The sequence below is a fragment of the Hordeum vulgare genome, chromosome 2H, assembly GCF_904849725.1.
Source record: "Hordeum vulgare subsp. vulgare chromosome 2H, MorexV3_pseudomolecules_assembly, whole genome shotgun sequence".
NCBI classification, from domain to species: Eukaryota; Viridiplantae; Streptophyta; class Magnoliopsida; order Poales; family Poaceae; genus Hordeum; species Hordeum vulgare.
The window spans coordinates 577,347,307-577,360,797 of NC_058519.1; the positions used below are offsets into that span (position 1 = coordinate 577,347,307).

The 13,491-nt window shown below is 45.8% G+C and overlaps 42 non-coding genes across 42 annotated transcripts; all 42 read left to right on the forward strand.

The window, feature by feature from the left end:
• Positions 1–164: 164 nt before the first annotated feature.
• On the forward strand, positions 165–283 carry LOC123438510. Its single transcript, XR_006629647.1, has one exon. It is a non-coding gene; the product is annotated as a 5S ribosomal RNA (ribosomal RNA).
• Positions 284–480: 197 nt separating this feature from the next.
• LOC123438511 lies at positions 481–599 on the forward strand. The gene has a single exon (XR_006629648.1). It is a non-coding gene; the product is annotated as a 5S ribosomal RNA (ribosomal RNA).
• Positions 600–781: 182 nt separating this feature from the next.
• Positions 782–900, forward strand: LOC123434582. The gene has a single exon (XR_006625865.1). It is a non-coding gene; the product is annotated as a 5S ribosomal RNA (ribosomal RNA).
• A 181-nt stretch (positions 901–1,081) lies between these two features.
• Positions 1,082–1,200, forward strand: LOC123435733. The gene has a single exon (XR_006626983.1). It is a non-coding gene; the product is annotated as a 5S ribosomal RNA (ribosomal RNA).
• Positions 1,201–1,382: 182 nt separating this feature from the next.
• LOC123434583 lies at positions 1,383–1,501 on the forward strand. Its single transcript, XR_006625866.1, has one exon. It is a non-coding gene; the product is annotated as a 5S ribosomal RNA (ribosomal RNA).
• Positions 1,502–1,686: 185 nt separating this feature from the next.
• Positions 1,687–1,805, forward strand: LOC123438562. Its single transcript, XR_006629697.1, has one exon. It is a non-coding gene; the product is annotated as a 5S ribosomal RNA (ribosomal RNA).
• A 178-nt stretch (positions 1,806–1,983) lies between these two features.
• LOC123435214 lies at positions 1,984–2,102 on the forward strand. The gene has a single exon (XR_006626472.1). It is a non-coding gene; the product is annotated as a 5S ribosomal RNA (ribosomal RNA).
• A 185-nt stretch (positions 2,103–2,287) lies between these two features.
• On the forward strand, positions 2,288–2,406 carry LOC123436584. Its single transcript, XR_006627800.1, has one exon. It is a non-coding gene; the product is annotated as a 5S ribosomal RNA (ribosomal RNA).
• A 185-nt stretch (positions 2,407–2,591) lies between these two features.
• On the forward strand, positions 2,592–2,710 carry LOC123436585. Its single transcript, XR_006627801.1, has one exon. It is a non-coding gene; the product is annotated as a 5S ribosomal RNA (ribosomal RNA).
• Positions 2,711–2,898: 188 nt separating this feature from the next.
• Positions 2,899–3,017, forward strand: LOC123436016. Its single transcript, XR_006627255.1, has one exon. It is a non-coding gene; the product is annotated as a 5S ribosomal RNA (ribosomal RNA).
• Positions 3,018–3,205: 188 nt separating this feature from the next.
• LOC123437567 lies at positions 3,206–3,324 on the forward strand. The gene has a single exon (XR_006628741.1). It is a non-coding gene; the product is annotated as a 5S ribosomal RNA (ribosomal RNA).
• Positions 3,325–3,530: 206 nt separating this feature from the next.
• LOC123435513 lies at positions 3,531–3,649 on the forward strand. The gene has a single exon (XR_006626760.1). It is a non-coding gene; the product is annotated as a 5S ribosomal RNA (ribosomal RNA).
• A 200-nt stretch (positions 3,650–3,849) lies between these two features.
• Positions 3,850–3,967, forward strand: LOC123432845. Its single transcript, XR_006624416.1, has one exon. It is a non-coding gene; the product is annotated as a 5S ribosomal RNA (ribosomal RNA).
• Positions 3,968–4,167: 200 nt separating this feature from the next.
• Positions 4,168–4,285, forward strand: LOC123432696. Its single transcript, XR_006624267.1, has one exon. It is a non-coding gene; the product is annotated as a 5S ribosomal RNA (ribosomal RNA).
• A 197-nt stretch (positions 4,286–4,482) lies between these two features.
• On the forward strand, positions 4,483–4,601 carry LOC123432795. The gene has a single exon (XR_006624364.1). It is a non-coding gene; the product is annotated as a 5S ribosomal RNA (ribosomal RNA).
• Positions 4,602–4,783: 182 nt separating this feature from the next.
• LOC123435678 lies at positions 4,784–4,902 on the forward strand. Its single transcript, XR_006626931.1, has one exon. It is a non-coding gene; the product is annotated as a 5S ribosomal RNA (ribosomal RNA).
• Positions 4,903–5,084: 182 nt separating this feature from the next.
• On the forward strand, positions 5,085–5,203 carry LOC123435939. Its single transcript, XR_006627183.1, has one exon. It is a non-coding gene; the product is annotated as a 5S ribosomal RNA (ribosomal RNA).
• A 203-nt stretch (positions 5,204–5,406) lies between these two features.
• LOC123432697 lies at positions 5,407–5,524 on the forward strand. The gene has a single exon (XR_006624268.1). It is a non-coding gene; the product is annotated as a 5S ribosomal RNA (ribosomal RNA).
• Positions 5,525–5,721: 197 nt separating this feature from the next.
• LOC123438807 lies at positions 5,722–5,840 on the forward strand. The gene has a single exon (XR_006629928.1). It is a non-coding gene; the product is annotated as a 5S ribosomal RNA (ribosomal RNA).
• A 251-nt stretch (positions 5,841–6,091) lies between these two features.
• On the forward strand, positions 6,092–6,210 carry LOC123434584. The gene has a single exon (XR_006625867.1). It is a non-coding gene; the product is annotated as a 5S ribosomal RNA (ribosomal RNA).
• A 203-nt stretch (positions 6,211–6,413) lies between these two features.
• On the forward strand, positions 6,414–6,532 carry LOC123436330. The gene has a single exon (XR_006627559.1). It is a non-coding gene; the product is annotated as a 5S ribosomal RNA (ribosomal RNA).
• A 203-nt stretch (positions 6,533–6,735) lies between these two features.
• On the forward strand, positions 6,736–6,854 carry LOC123434585. Its single transcript, XR_006625868.1, has one exon. It is a non-coding gene; the product is annotated as a 5S ribosomal RNA (ribosomal RNA).
• A 203-nt stretch (positions 6,855–7,057) lies between these two features.
• Positions 7,058–7,176, forward strand: LOC123435878. The gene has a single exon (XR_006627123.1). It is a non-coding gene; the product is annotated as a 5S ribosomal RNA (ribosomal RNA).
• Positions 7,177–7,358: 182 nt separating this feature from the next.
• On the forward strand, positions 7,359–7,477 carry LOC123434586. Its single transcript, XR_006625869.1, has one exon. It is a non-coding gene; the product is annotated as a 5S ribosomal RNA (ribosomal RNA).
• Positions 7,478–7,692: 215 nt separating this feature from the next.
• On the forward strand, positions 7,693–7,811 carry LOC123437249. Its single transcript, XR_006628440.1, has one exon. It is a non-coding gene; the product is annotated as a 5S ribosomal RNA (ribosomal RNA).
• Positions 7,812–7,993: 182 nt separating this feature from the next.
• On the forward strand, positions 7,994–8,112 carry LOC123435413. The gene has a single exon (XR_006626665.1). It is a non-coding gene; the product is annotated as a 5S ribosomal RNA (ribosomal RNA).
• Positions 8,113–8,339: 227 nt separating this feature from the next.
• LOC123437648 lies at positions 8,340–8,458 on the forward strand. Its single transcript, XR_006628823.1, has one exon. It is a non-coding gene; the product is annotated as a 5S ribosomal RNA (ribosomal RNA).
• A 200-nt stretch (positions 8,459–8,658) lies between these two features.
• Positions 8,659–8,777, forward strand: LOC123435327. Its single transcript, XR_006626583.1, has one exon. It is a non-coding gene; the product is annotated as a 5S ribosomal RNA (ribosomal RNA).
• Positions 8,778–8,965: 188 nt separating this feature from the next.
• LOC123435001 lies at positions 8,966–9,084 on the forward strand. Its single transcript, XR_006626263.1, has one exon. It is a non-coding gene; the product is annotated as a 5S ribosomal RNA (ribosomal RNA).
• A 194-nt stretch (positions 9,085–9,278) lies between these two features.
• LOC123437403 lies at positions 9,279–9,397 on the forward strand. The gene has a single exon (XR_006628585.1). It is a non-coding gene; the product is annotated as a 5S ribosomal RNA (ribosomal RNA).
• A 188-nt stretch (positions 9,398–9,585) lies between these two features.
• Positions 9,586–9,704, forward strand: LOC123436866. The gene has a single exon (XR_006628074.1). It is a non-coding gene; the product is annotated as a 5S ribosomal RNA (ribosomal RNA).
• A 200-nt stretch (positions 9,705–9,904) lies between these two features.
• On the forward strand, positions 9,905–10,023 carry LOC123434587. The gene has a single exon (XR_006625870.1). It is a non-coding gene; the product is annotated as a 5S ribosomal RNA (ribosomal RNA).
• A 200-nt stretch (positions 10,024–10,223) lies between these two features.
• On the forward strand, positions 10,224–10,342 carry LOC123437763. The gene has a single exon (XR_006628934.1). It is a non-coding gene; the product is annotated as a 5S ribosomal RNA (ribosomal RNA).
• A 197-nt stretch (positions 10,343–10,539) lies between these two features.
• Positions 10,540–10,658, forward strand: LOC123432860. Its single transcript, XR_006624430.1, has one exon. It is a non-coding gene; the product is annotated as a 5S ribosomal RNA (ribosomal RNA).
• Positions 10,659–10,909: 251 nt separating this feature from the next.
• On the forward strand, positions 10,910–11,028 carry LOC123438415. The gene has a single exon (XR_006629558.1). It is a non-coding gene; the product is annotated as a 5S ribosomal RNA (ribosomal RNA).
• Positions 11,029–11,216: 188 nt separating this feature from the next.
• LOC123437516 lies at positions 11,217–11,335 on the forward strand. The gene has a single exon (XR_006628692.1). It is a non-coding gene; the product is annotated as a 5S ribosomal RNA (ribosomal RNA).
• Positions 11,336–11,697: 362 nt separating this feature from the next.
• On the forward strand, positions 11,698–11,816 carry LOC123436834. The gene has a single exon (XR_006628044.1). It is a non-coding gene; the product is annotated as a 5S ribosomal RNA (ribosomal RNA).
• A 218-nt stretch (positions 11,817–12,034) lies between these two features.
• LOC123436312 lies at positions 12,035–12,153 on the forward strand. Its single transcript, XR_006627542.1, has one exon. It is a non-coding gene; the product is annotated as a 5S ribosomal RNA (ribosomal RNA).
• Positions 12,154–12,335: 182 nt separating this feature from the next.
• On the forward strand, positions 12,336–12,454 carry LOC123435962. Its single transcript, XR_006627205.1, has one exon. It is a non-coding gene; the product is annotated as a 5S ribosomal RNA (ribosomal RNA).
• A 203-nt stretch (positions 12,455–12,657) lies between these two features.
• Positions 12,658–12,776, forward strand: LOC123436586. Its single transcript, XR_006627802.1, has one exon. It is a non-coding gene; the product is annotated as a 5S ribosomal RNA (ribosomal RNA).
• A 203-nt stretch (positions 12,777–12,979) lies between these two features.
• Positions 12,980–13,098, forward strand: LOC123437585. Its single transcript, XR_006628759.1, has one exon. It is a non-coding gene; the product is annotated as a 5S ribosomal RNA (ribosomal RNA).
• Positions 13,099–13,289: 191 nt separating this feature from the next.
• On the forward strand, positions 13,290–13,408 carry LOC123438275. Its single transcript, XR_006629427.1, has one exon. It is a non-coding gene; the product is annotated as a 5S ribosomal RNA (ribosomal RNA).
• Positions 13,409–13,491: the final 83 nt, after the last annotated feature.

Sequence of the window (13,491 nt, forward strand, 5' to 3'; positions counted from 1 at the left end):
TGACAAGGATGACGCGGGACCGTGATCTATATGACCTCATTTTCTTATTTTTGACGATTACTGTGTGACTTTTCCCACCGCGCTTGACACCCAACAACTAGTAGTAGTAGTAGTAGTAGTAGTAGTAGGGGCAAGCATAAGGAACAAATAAATAGTTGCATGTCGGATGCGATCATACCAGCACTAAAGCACCGGATCCCATCAGAACTCCGAAGTTAAGCGTGCTTGGGCGAGAGTAGTACTAGGATGGGTGAGCTCGTGGGAAGTCCTCGTGTTGCATTCCCCTTTTTAAATATATTTTTGCGCCACGTGACAAGGATGACGCGGGAGCGTGATCTATATGACCTCATTTTCTTATTTTTGACGATTACTGTGTGACTTTTCCCACCGCGCTTGACACCCAACGACTAGTAGTAGTAGTAGTAGTAGTAGTAGTAGTAGTAGGGGCAAGCATAAGGAACAAATAGATAGTTGCATGTCGGATGCGATCATACCAGCACTAAAGCACCGGATCCCATCAGAACTCCGAAGTTAAGCGTGCTTGGGCGAGAGTAGTACTAGGATGGGTGAGCTCGTGGGAAGTCCTCGTGTTGCATTCCCCTTTTTAAATATATTTTTGCGCCACGTGACAAGGATGACGCGGGAGCGTGATCTATATGACCTCATTTTCTTATTTTTGACGATTACTGTGTGACTTTTCCCACCGCGCTTGACACCCAACGACTAGTAGTAGTAGTAGTAGTAGGGGCAAGCATAAGGAACAAATAGATAGTTGCATGTCGGATGCGATCATACCAGCACTAAAGCACCGGATCCCATCAGAACTCCGAAGTTAAGCGTGCTTGGGCGAGAGTAGTACTAGGATGGGTGACCTCCTGGGAAGTCCTCGTGTTGCATTCCCCTTTTAGATATATTTTTGCGCCACGTGACAAGGATGACGCGGGACCGTGATCTATATGACCTCATTTTCTTATTTTTGACGATTACTGTGTGACTTTTCCCACCGCGCTTGACACCCAACGACTAGTAGTAGTAGTAGTAGTAGGGGCAAGCATAAGAAACAAATAGATAGTTGCATGTCGGATGCGATCAAACCAGCACTAAAGCACCGGATCCCATCAGAACTCCGAAGTTAAGCGTGCTTGGGCGAGAGTAGTACTAGGATGGGTGACCTCCTGGGAAGTCCTCGTGTTGCATTCCCCTTTTTAAATATATTTTTGCGCCACGTGACAAGGATGACACGGGAGCGTGATCTATATGACCTCATTTTCTTATTTTTGACGATTACTGTGTGACTTTTTCCACCGCGCTTGACACCCAACGACTAGTAGTAGTAGTAGTAGTAGGGGCAAGCATAAGGAACAAATAGATAGTTGCATGTCGGATGCGATCATACCAGCACTAAAGCACCGGATCCCATCAGAACTCCGAAGTTAAGCGTGCTTGGGCGAGAGTAGTACTAGGATGGGTGACCTCCTGGGAAGTCCTCGTGTTGCATTCCCCTTTTTAAATATATTTTTACGCCACGTGACAAGGATGACGCGGGAGCGTGATCTATATGACCTCATTTTCTTATTTTTGACGATTACTGTGTGACTTTTCCCACTGCGCTTGACACCCAACGACTAGTAGTAGTAGTAGTAGTAGTAGGGGCAAGCATAAGGAACAAATAGATAGTTGCATGTCGGATGCGATCATACCAACACTAAAGCACCGGATCCCATTAGAACTCCGAAGTTAAGCGTGCTTGGGCGAGAGTAGTACTAGGATGGGTGACCTCCTGGGAAGTCCGCGTGTTGCATTCCGCTTTTTAAATATATTTTTCGCCACGTGACAAGGATGACGCGGGAGCGTGATCTATATGACCTCATTTTCTTATTTTTGACGATTACTGTGTGACTTTTCCCACCGCGCTTGACACCCAACGACTAGTAGTAGTAGTAGTAGCGGCAAACATAAGGAACAAATAGATAGTTGCATGTCGGATGCGATCATACCAGCACTAAAGCACCGGATCCCATCAGAACTCCGAAGTTAAGCGTGCTTGGGCGAGAGTAGTACTAGGTTGGGTGACCTCCTGGGAAGTCCTCGTGTTGCATTCCCCTTTTTAAATATATTTTTGCGCCACGTGACAAGGATGACGCGGGAGCGTGATCTATATGACCTCATTTTCTTATTTTTGACGATTACTGTGTGACTTTTCCCACCGCGCTTGACACCCAACGACTAGTAGTAGTAGTAGTAGTAGTAGGGGCAAGCATAAGGAACAAATAGATAGTTGCATGTCGGATGCGATCATACCAGCACTAAAGCACCGGATCCCATCAGAACTTCGAAGTTAAGCGTGCTTGGGCGAGAGTAGTACTAGGATGGGTGACCTCCTGGGAAGTCCTCGTGTTGCATTCCCCTTTTTAAATATATTTTTGCGCCACGTGACAAGGATGACGCGGGAGCGTGATCTATATGACCTCATTTTCTTATTTTTGACGATTACTGTGTGACTTTTCCCACCGCGCTTGACACCCAACGACTAGTAGTAGTAGTAGTAGTAGTAGGGGCAAGCATAAGGAACAAATAGATAGTTGCATGTCGGATGCGATCATACCAGCACTAAAGCACCGGATCCCATCAGAACTTCGAAGTTAAGCGTGCTTGGGCGAGAGTAGTACTAGGATGGGTGACCTCCTGGGAAGTCCTCGTGTTGCATTCCCCTTTTTAAATATATTTTTGCGCCACGTGACAAGGATGACGCGGGAGCGTGATCTATATGACCTCATTTTCTTATTTTTGACGATTACTGTGTGACTTTTCCCACCGCGCTTGACACCCAACGACTAGTAGTAGTAGTAGTAGTAGTAGTAGGGGCAAGCATAAGGAACAAATAGATAGTTGCATGTCGGATGCGATCATACCAGCACTAAAGCACCGGATCCCATCAGAACTCCGAAGTTAAGCGTGCTTGGGCGAGAGTAGTACTAGGATGGTTGACCTCCTGGGAAGTCCTCGTGTTGCATTCCCCTTTTTAAATATATTTTTGTGCCACGTGACAAGGATGACGCGGGACCGTGATCTATATGACCTCATTTTCTTATTTTTGACGATTACTGTGTGACTTTTCCCACCGCGATTGACACCCAACGACTAGTAGTAGTAGTAGTAGTAGTAGTAGGGGCAAGCATAAGGAACAAATAGATAGTTGCATGTCGGATGCGATCATACCAGCACTAAAGCACCGGATCCCATCAGAACTCCGAAGTTTAGCGTGCTTGGGCGAGAGTAGTACTAGGATGGGTGACCTCCTGGGAAGTCCTCGTGTTGCATTCCCCTTTTTAAATATATTTTTGCGCCACGTGACAAGGATGACGCGGGAGCGTGATCTATATGACCTCATTTTCTTATTTTTGACGATTACTGTGTGACTTTTCCCACCGCGCTTGACACCCAACGACTAGTAGTAGTAGTAGTAGTAGTAGTGGTAGTAGTAGTAGTAGTAGGGGCAAGCATAAGGAACAAATAGATAGTTGCATGTCGGATGCGATCATACCAGCACTAAAGCACCGGATCCCATCAGAACTCCGAAGTTAAGTGTGCTTGGGCGAGAGTAGTACTAGGATGGGTGACCTCGTGGGAAGTCCTCGTGTTGCATTCCCCTTTTTAAATATATTTTTACGCCACGTGACAAGGATGACGCGGGAGCGTGATCTATATGACCTCATTATCTTATTTTTGACGATTACTGTGTGACTTTTCCCACCGCGCTTGACACCCAACGACTAGTAGTAGTAGTAGTAGTAGTAGTAGTAGTAGTAGTAGGGGCAAGCATAAGGAACAAATAGATAGTTGCATGTCGGATGCGATCATACCAGCACTAAAGCACCGGATCCCATCAGAACTCTGAAGTTAAGCGTGCTTGGCGAGAGTAGTACTAGGATGGGTGACCTCGTGGGAAGTCCTCGTGTTGCATTCCCCTTTTTAAATATATTTTTACGCCACGTGACAAGGATGACGCGGGAGCGTGATCTATATGACCTCATTATCTTATTTTTGACGATTACTGTGTGACTTTTCCCACCGCGCTTGACACCCAACGACTAGTAGTAGTAGTAGTAGTAGTAGTAGTAGTAGTAGTAGGGGCAAGCATAAGGAACAAATAGATAGTTGCATGTCGGATGCGATCATACCAGCACTAAAGCACCGGATCCCATCAGAACTCTGAAGTTAAGCGTGCTTGGCGAGAGTAGTACTAGGATGGGTGACCTCCTGGGAAGTCCTCGTGTTGCATTCCCCTTTTTAAATATATTTTTGCGCCACGTGACAAGGATGACGCGGGACCGTGATCTATATGACCTCATTTTCTTATTTTTGACGATTACTGTGTGACTTTTCCCACCGCGCTTGACACCCAACGACTAGTAGTAGTAGTAGTAGTAGTAGTAGTAGTAGTAGGGGCAAGCATAAGGAACAAATAGAAAGTTGCATGTCGGATGCGATCATACCAGCACTAAAGCACCGGATCCCATCAAAACTTCGAAGTTAAGCGTGCTTGGGCGAGAGTAGTACCAGGATGGGTGACCTCCTGTGAAGTCCTCGTGTTGCATTCCCCTTTTGAAATATATTTTTGCGCCACGTGACAAGGATGACGCGGGAGCGTGATCTATATGACCTCATTTTCTTATTTTTGACGATTACTGTGTGACTTTTCCCACCGCGCTTGACACCCAACGACTAGTAGTAGTAGTAGTAGTAGGGGCGAGCATAAGGAACAAATAGATAGTTGCATGTCGGATGCAATCATACCAGCACTAAAGCACTGGATCCCATCAGAACTCCAAAGTTAAGCGTGCTTGGGCAAGAGTAGTACTAGGATGGGTGACCTCCTGGGAAGTCCTTGTGTTGCATTCCCCTTTTTAAATATATTTTTGCGCCACGTGACAAGGATGACGCGGGACCGTGATCTATATGACCTCATTTTCTTATTTTTGACGATTACTGTGTGACTTTTCCCACCGCGCTTGACACCCAACGACTAGTAGTAGTAGTAGTAGTAGGGGCAAGCATAAGGAACAAATAGATAGTTGCATGTCGGATGCGATCATACCAGCACTAAAGCACCGGATCCCATCAGAACTCCGGAGTTAAGCGTGCTTGGGCGAGAGTAGTACTAGGATGGGTGACCTCCTGGGAAGTCCTCGTGTTGCATTCCCCTTTTTAAATATATTTTTGCGCCACGTGACAAGGATGACGCGGGAGCGTGATCTATATGACCTCATTTTCTTATTTTTGACGATTACTGTGTGACTTTTCCCACCGCGCTTGACACCCAACGACTAGTAGTAGTAGTAGTAGTAGTAGTAGTAGTAGTAGTAGTAGGGGCAAGCATAAGGAACAAATAGATAGTTGCATGTCGGATGCGATCATACCAGCACTAAAGCACCGGATCCCATCAGAACTCTGAAGTTAAGCGTGCTTGGCGAGAGTAGTACTAGGATGGGTGACCTCCTGGGAAGTCCTCGTGTTGCATTCCCCTTTTTAAATATATTTTTGCGCCACGTGACAAGGATGACGCGGGACCGTGATCTATATGACCTCATTTTCTTATTTTTGACGATTACTGTGTGACTTTTCCCACCGCGCTTGACACCCAACGACTAGTAGTAGTAGTAGTAGTAGTAGTAGTAGTAGTAGGGGCAAGCATAAGGAACAAATAGATAGTTGCATGTCGGATGCGATCATACCAGCACTAAAGCACCGGATCCCATCAAAACTCCGAAGTTAAGCGTGCTTGGGCGAGAGTAGTACTAGGATGGGTGACCTCCTGTGAAGTCCTCGTGTTGCATTCCCCTTTTTAAATATATTTTTGCGCCACGTGACAAGGATGACGCGGGAGCGTGATCTATATGACCTCATTTTCTTATTTTTGACGATTAGTGTGTGACTTTTCCCACCGCGCTTGACACCCAACGACTAGTAGTAGTAGTAGTAGTAGTACTAGTAGTAGTAGTAGTAGTAGTACTAGTAGTAGGAGTAGTAGTAGTACTAGTAGTAGTAGTAGTAGGGGCAAGCATAAGGAACAAATAGATAGTTGCATGTCGGATGCGATCATACCAGCACTAAAGCACCGGATCCCATCAGAACTCCGAAGTTAAGCGTGCTTGGGCGAGAGTAGTACTAGGATGGGTGACCTCCTGGGAAGTCCTCGTGTTGCATTCCCCTTTTTAAATATATTTTTGCGCCACGTGACAAGGATGACGCGGGAGCGTGATCTATATGACCTCATTTTCTTATTTTTGACGATTACTGTGTGACTTTTCCCACCGCGCTTGACACCCAACGACTAGTAGTAGTAGTAGTAGTAGTACTAGTAGTAGTAGTAGTAGGGGCAAGCATAAGGAACAAATAGATAGTTGCATGTCGGATGCGATCATACCAGCACTAAAGCACCGGATCCCATCAGAACTCCGAAGTTAAGCGTGCTTGGGTGAGAGTAGTACTAGGATGGGTGACCTCCTGGGAAGTCCTCGTGTTGCATTCCCCTTTTTAAATATATTTTTGCGCCACGTGACAAGGATGACGCGGGACCGTGATCTATATGACCTCATTTTCTTATTTTTGACGATTACTGTGTGACTTTTCCCACCGCGCTTGACACCCAACGACTAGTAGTAGTAGTAGTAGTAGTACTAGTAGTAGTAGTAGTAGGGGCAAGCATAAGGAACAAATAGATAGTTGCATGTCGGATGCGATCATACCAGCACTAAAGCACCGGATCCCATCAGAACTCCGAAGTTAAGCGTGCTTGGGCGAGAGTAGTACTAGGATGGGTGACCTCCTGGGAAGTCCTCGTGTTGCATTCCCCTTTTTAAATATATTTTTGCGCCACGTGACAAGGATGACGCGGGAGCGTGATCTATATGACCTCATTTTCTTATTTTTGACGATTACTGTGTGACTTTTCCCACCGCGCTTGACACCCAACGACTAGTAGTAGTAGTAGTAGTAGTACTAGTAGTAGTAGTAGTAGGGGCAAGCATAAGGAACAAATAGATAGTTGCATGTCGGATGCGATCATACCAGCACTAAAGCACCGGATCCCATCAGAACTCCGAAGTTAAGCGTGTTTGGGCGAGAGTAGTACTAGGATGGGTGACCTCCTGGGAAGTCCTCGTGTTGCATTCCCCTTTTTAAATATATTTTTGCGCCACGTGACAAGGATGACGTGGGAGCGTGATCTATATGACCTCATTTTCTTATTTTTGACGATTACTGTGTGACTTTTTCCACCGCGCTTGACACCCAACGACTAGTAGTAGTAGTAGTAGTAGGGGCAAGCATAAGGAACAAATAGATAGTTGCATGTCGGATGCGATCATACCAGCACTAAAGCACCGGATCCCATCAGAACTCCGAAGTTAAGCGTGCTTGGGCGAGAGTAGTACTAGGATGGGTGACCTCCTGGGAAGTCCTCGTGTTGCATTCCCCTTTTTAAATATATTTTTGCGCCACGTGACAAGGATGACGCGGGACCGTGATCTATATGACCTCATTTTCTTATTTTTGACGATTACTGTGTGACTTTTCCCACCGCGCTTGACACCCAACGACTAGTAGTAGTAGTAGTAGTAGTAGTAGTAGTAGTAGTATTAGTAGTAGTAGTAGGGGCAAGCATAAGGAACAAATAGATGGTTGCATGTCGGATGCGATCATACCAGCACTGAAGCACCGGATCCCATCAGAACTCCGAAGTTAAGTGTGTTTGGGCGAGAGTAGTACTAGGATGGGTGACCTCCTGGGAAGTCCTCGTGTTGCATTCCCCTTTTTAAATATATTTTTGCGCCACGTGACAAGGATGACGCGGGAGCATGATCTATATGACCTCATTTTCTTATTTTTGACGATTACTGTGTGACTTTTGCCACCGCGCTTGACACCCAACGACTAGTAGTAGTAGTAGTAATAGGGGCAAGCATAAGTAACAAATAGATAGTTGCATGTCGGATGCGATCATACCAGCACTAAAGCACCGGATCCCATCAGAACTCCGAAGTTAAGCGTGCTTGGGCGAGAGTAGTACTAGGATGGGTGACCTCCTGGGAAGTCCTCGTGTTGCATTTCCCTTTTTAAATATATTTTTGCGCCACGTGACAAGGATGACGCGGGAGCGTGATCTATATGACCTCATTTTCTTATTTTTGACGATTACTGTGTGACTTCTCCCACCGCGCTTGACACCCAACGACTAGTAGTAGTAGTAGTAGTAGTAGTAGTAGTAGTAGTAGTAGTAGTAGTAGTAGTAGTAGTAGTAGGGGCAAGCATAAGGAACAAATAGATAGTTGCATGTTGGATGCGATCATACCAGCACTAAAGCACCGGATCCCATCAAAACTCCGAAGTTAAGCGTGCTTGGGCGAGAGTAGTACTAGGATGGGTGACCTCCTGGGAAGTCCTCGTGTTGCATTCCCCTTTTTAAATATATTTTTGCGGCACGTGACAAGGATGACGCGGGACCGTGATCTATATGACCTCATTTTCTTATTTTTGACGATTACTGTGTGACTTTTCCCACCGCGCTTGACACCCAACGACTAGTAGTAGTAGTAGTAGTAGTAGTAGTAGTAGTAGTAGGGGCAAGCATAAGGAAGAAATAGATAGTTGCATGTCGGATGCGATCATACCAGCACTAAAGCACCGGATCCCATCAGATCTCCGAAGTTAAGCGTGCTTGGGCGAGAGTAGTACTAGGATGGGTGACCTCCTGGGAAGTCCTCGTGTTGCATTCTCCTTTTTAAATATATTTTTGCGCCACGTGACAAGGATGACGCAGGACCGTGATCTATATGACCTCATTTTCTTATTTTTGACGATTACTGTGTGACTTATCCCACCGCGCTTGACACCCAACGACTAGTAGTAGTAGTAGTAGTAGTAGTAGGGGCAAGCATAAGGAACAAATAGATAGTTGCATGTCGGATGCGATCATACCAGCACTAAAGCACCGGATCCCATCAGAACTCCGAAGTTAAGCGTGCTTGGGCGAGAGTAGTACTAGGATGGGTGACCTCTTGGGAAGTCCTCGTGTTGCATTCCCCTTTTTAAATATATTTTTGCGGCACGTGACAAGGATGACGCGGGACCGTGATCTATATGAGCTCATTTTCTTATTTTTGACGATTACTGTGTGACTTTTCCCACCGCGCTTGACACCCAACGACTAGTAGTAGTAGTAGTAGTAGTAGTAGTAGTAGGGGCAAGCATAAGGAACAAATAGATAGTTGCATGTCGGATGCGATCAAACCAGCACTAAAGCACCGGATCCCATCAGAACTCCGAAGTTAAGCGTGCTTGGGCGAGAGTAGTACTAGGATGGGTGACCTCCTGGGAAGTCCTCGTGTTGCATTTCCCTTTTTAAATATATTTTTGCGCCACGTGACAAGGATGACGCGGGAGCGTGATCTATATGACCTCATTTTCTTATTTTTGACGATTACTGTGTGACTTTTTCCACCGCGCTTGACACCCAACGACTAGTAGTAGTAGTAGTAGTAGTAGTAGGGGCAAGCATAAGGAACAAATAGATAGTTGCATGTCGGATGCGATCATACCAGCACTAAAGCACCGGATCCCATCAGAACTCCGAAGTTAAGCGTACTTGGGCGAGAGTAGTACTAGGATGGGTGACCTCCTGGGAAGTCCTCGTGTTGCATTCCCCTTTTTAAATATATTTTTGCGGCACGTGACAAGGATGACGCGGGACCGTGATCTATATGACCTCATTTTCTTATTTTTGACGATTACTGTGTGACTTTTCCCACCGCGCTTGACACCCAACGACTACTAGTAGTAGTAGTAGTAGTAGTAGTAGTAGTAGTAGGGGCAAGCATAAGGAACAAATAGATAGTTGCATGTCGGATGCGATCATACCAGCACTAAAGCACCGGATCCCATCAGAACTCCGAAGTTAAGCGTGCTTGGGCGAGAGTAGTACTAGGATGGGTGACCTCCTGGGAAGTCCTCGTGTTGCATTCCCCTTTTTAAATATATTTTTGCGCCACGTGACAAGGATGACGCGGGACCGTGATCTATATGACCTCATTTTCTTATTTTTGACGATTACTGTGTGACTTTTCCCACCGCGCTTGACACCCAACGACTAGTAGTAGTAGTAGTAGTAGTAGTAGTAGTAGTAGTAGGGGCAAGCATAAGGAACAAATAGATAGTTGCATGTCGGATCCGATCATACCAGCACTAAAGCACCGGATCCCATCAGAACTCCGAAGTTAAGCGTGCTTGGGCGAGAGTAGTACTAGGATGGGTGACCTCCTGGGAAGTCCTCGTGTTGCATTCCCCTTTTTAAATATATTTTTGCGGCACGTGACAAGGATGACGCGGGACCGTGATCTATATGACCTCATTTTCTTATTTTTGACGATTACTGTGTGACTTTTCCCACCGCGCTTGACACCCAACGACTAGTAGTACTAGTAGTAGTAGTAGTAGTAGTAGTAGGGGCAAGCATAAGGAAGAAATAGATAGTTGCATGTCGGATGCGATCATAACAGCACTAAAGCACCGGATCCCATCAGAACTCCGAAGTTAAGCGTGCTTGGACGAGAGTAGTACTAGGATGGGTGACCTCCTCGGAAGTCCTCGTGTTGCATTTCCCTTTTTAAATATATTTTTGCGCCACGTGACAAGGATGACGCGGGACCGTGATCTATATGACCTCATTTTCTTATTTTTGACGATTACTGTGTGACTTCTCCCACCGCGCTTGACACCCAACGACTAGTAGTAGTAGTAGTAGTAGTAGTAGTAGTAGTAGTAGTAGTAGTAGTAGTAGTAGTAGTAGTAGTAGTAGTAGTAGTAGTAGTAGTAGGGGCAAGCATAAGGAACAAACAGATAGTTGCATGTCGGATGCGATCATACCACCACTAAAGCACCGGATCCCATCAGAACTCCGAAGTTAAGCGTGCTTGGGCGAGAGTAGTACTAGGATGGGTGACCTCTTGGGAAGTCCTCGTGTTGCATTCCCCTTTTTAAATATAATTTTGCGCCACGTGACAAGGATGACGGGGGAGCGTGATCTATATGACCTCATTTTCTTATTTTTGACGATTACTGTGTGACTTTTCCCACCGCGCTTGACACCCAACGACTACTACTAGTAGTAGTAGTAGTAGTAGGGGCAAGCATAAGGAACAAATAGATAGTTGCATGTCGGATGCGATCATACCAGCGCTAAAGCACCGGATCCCATCAGAACTCCGAAGTTAACCGTGCTTGGGCGAGAGTAGTACTAGGATGGGTGACCTCCTGGGAAGTCCTCGTGTTGCATTCCCCTTTTTAAATATATTTTTGCGCCACGTGACAAGGATGACGCGGGAGCGTGATCTATATGACCTCATTTTCTTATTTTTGACGATTACTGTGTGACTTTTCCCACCGCGCTTGACACCCAACGACTAGTAGTAGTAGTAGTAGTAGTAGTAGTAGTAGTAGGAGTAGCAGTAGCAGTAGCAGTAGCAGTAGCAGTAGCAGTAGCAGTAGCAGTAGCAGTAGCAGTAGCAGTAGCAGTAGCAGTAGGAGTAGGAGTAGCAGTAGCAGTAGGAGTAGGAGTAGTAGTAGTAGTAGTAGTAGTAGTAGTAGTAGTAGTAGTAGTAGTAGGGGCAAGCATAAGGAACAAATAGATATTTGCATGTCGGATGCGATCATACCAGCACTAAAGCACCGGATCCCATTAGAACTCTGAAGTTAAGCGTGCTTGGGCGAGAGTAGTACTAGGATGGGTGACCTCCTGGGAAGTCCTCGTGTTGCATTCCCCTTTTTAAATATATTTTTGCGCAACGTGACAAGGATGACGCGGGACCGTGATCTATATGACCTCATTTTCTTATTTTTGACGATTACTGTGTGACTTTTCCCACCGCGCTTGACACCCAACGACTAGTAGTAGTAGTAGTAGTAGTAGTAGTAGTAGTTGTAGTATTAGTAGTAGTAGTAGGGGCAAGCATAAGGAACAAATAAATGGTTGCATGTCGGATGCGATCATACCAGCACTGAAGCACCGGATCCCATCAGAACTCCGAAGTTAAGCGTGCTTGGGCGAGAGTAGTACTAGGATGGGTGACCTCCTCGGAAGTCCTCGTGTTGCATTCCCCTTTTTAAATATATTTTTGCGCCACGTGACAAGGATGACGCGGGAGCGTGATCTATATGACCTCATTTTCTTATTTTTGACGATTACTGTGTGACTTTTCCCACCGCGCTTGACACCCAACGACTAGTAGTAGTAGTAGTAGTAGGGGCAAGCATAAGGAACAAATAGATAGTTGCATGTCGGATGCGATCGTACCAGCACTAAAGCACCGGATCCCATCAGAACTCCGAAGTTAAGCGTGCTTGGGCGAGAGTAGTACTAGGATGGGTGACCTCCTGGGAAGTCCTCGTGTTGCATTCCCCTTTTTAAATATATTTTTGCGCCACGTGACAAGGATGACGCGGGAGCGTGATCTATATGACCTCATTTTCTTATTTTTGACGATTACTGTGTGACTTTTCCCACCGCGCTTGACACCCAACGACTAGTAGTAGTAGTACTAGTAGTACTAGTAGTAGTAGTAGTAGGGGCAAGCATAAGGAACAAATAGATAGTTGCATGTCGGATGCGATCATACCAGCACTAAAGCACCGGATCCCATCAGAACTTCGAAGTTAAGCGTGCTTGGGCGAGAGTAGTACTAGGATGGGTGACCTCCTGGGAAGTCCTCGTGTTGCATTCCCCTTTTTAAATATATTTTTGCGCCACGTGACAAGGATGACGCGGGACCGTGATCTATATGACCTCATTTTCTTATTTTTGACGATTACTGTGTGACTTTTCCCACCGCGCTTGACACCCAACGACTAGTAGTAGTAGTAGTAGTAGTACTAGTAGTAGTAGTAGTAGGGGCAAGCATAAGGAACAAATAGATAGTTGCATGTCGGATGCGATCATACCAGCACTAAAGCACCGGATCCCATCAGAACTCCGAAGTTATGCGTGCTTGGGCGAGAGTAGTACTAGGATGGGTGACCTCCTGGGAAGTCCTCGTGTTGCATTCCCCTTTTTAAATATATTTTTGCGCCACGTGACAAGGATGACGCGGGACCGTGATCTATATGACCTCATTTTCTTATTTTTGACGATTACTGTGTGACTTTTCCCACCGCGCTTGACACCCAACGACTAGTAGTAGTAGTAGTAGTAGTAGTAGTAGGGGCAAGCATAAGGAACAAATAGATAGTTGCATGTCGGATGCGATCATACCAGCACTAAAGCACCGGATCCCATCAGAACTCCGAAGTTAAGCGTGCTTGGGCGATAGTAGTACTAGGATGGGTGACCTCTTGGGAAGTCCTCGTGTTGCATTCCCCTTTTTAAATATATTTTTGCGCCACGTGACAAGGATGACGCGGGACCGTGATCTATATGACCTCATTTTCTTATTTTTGACG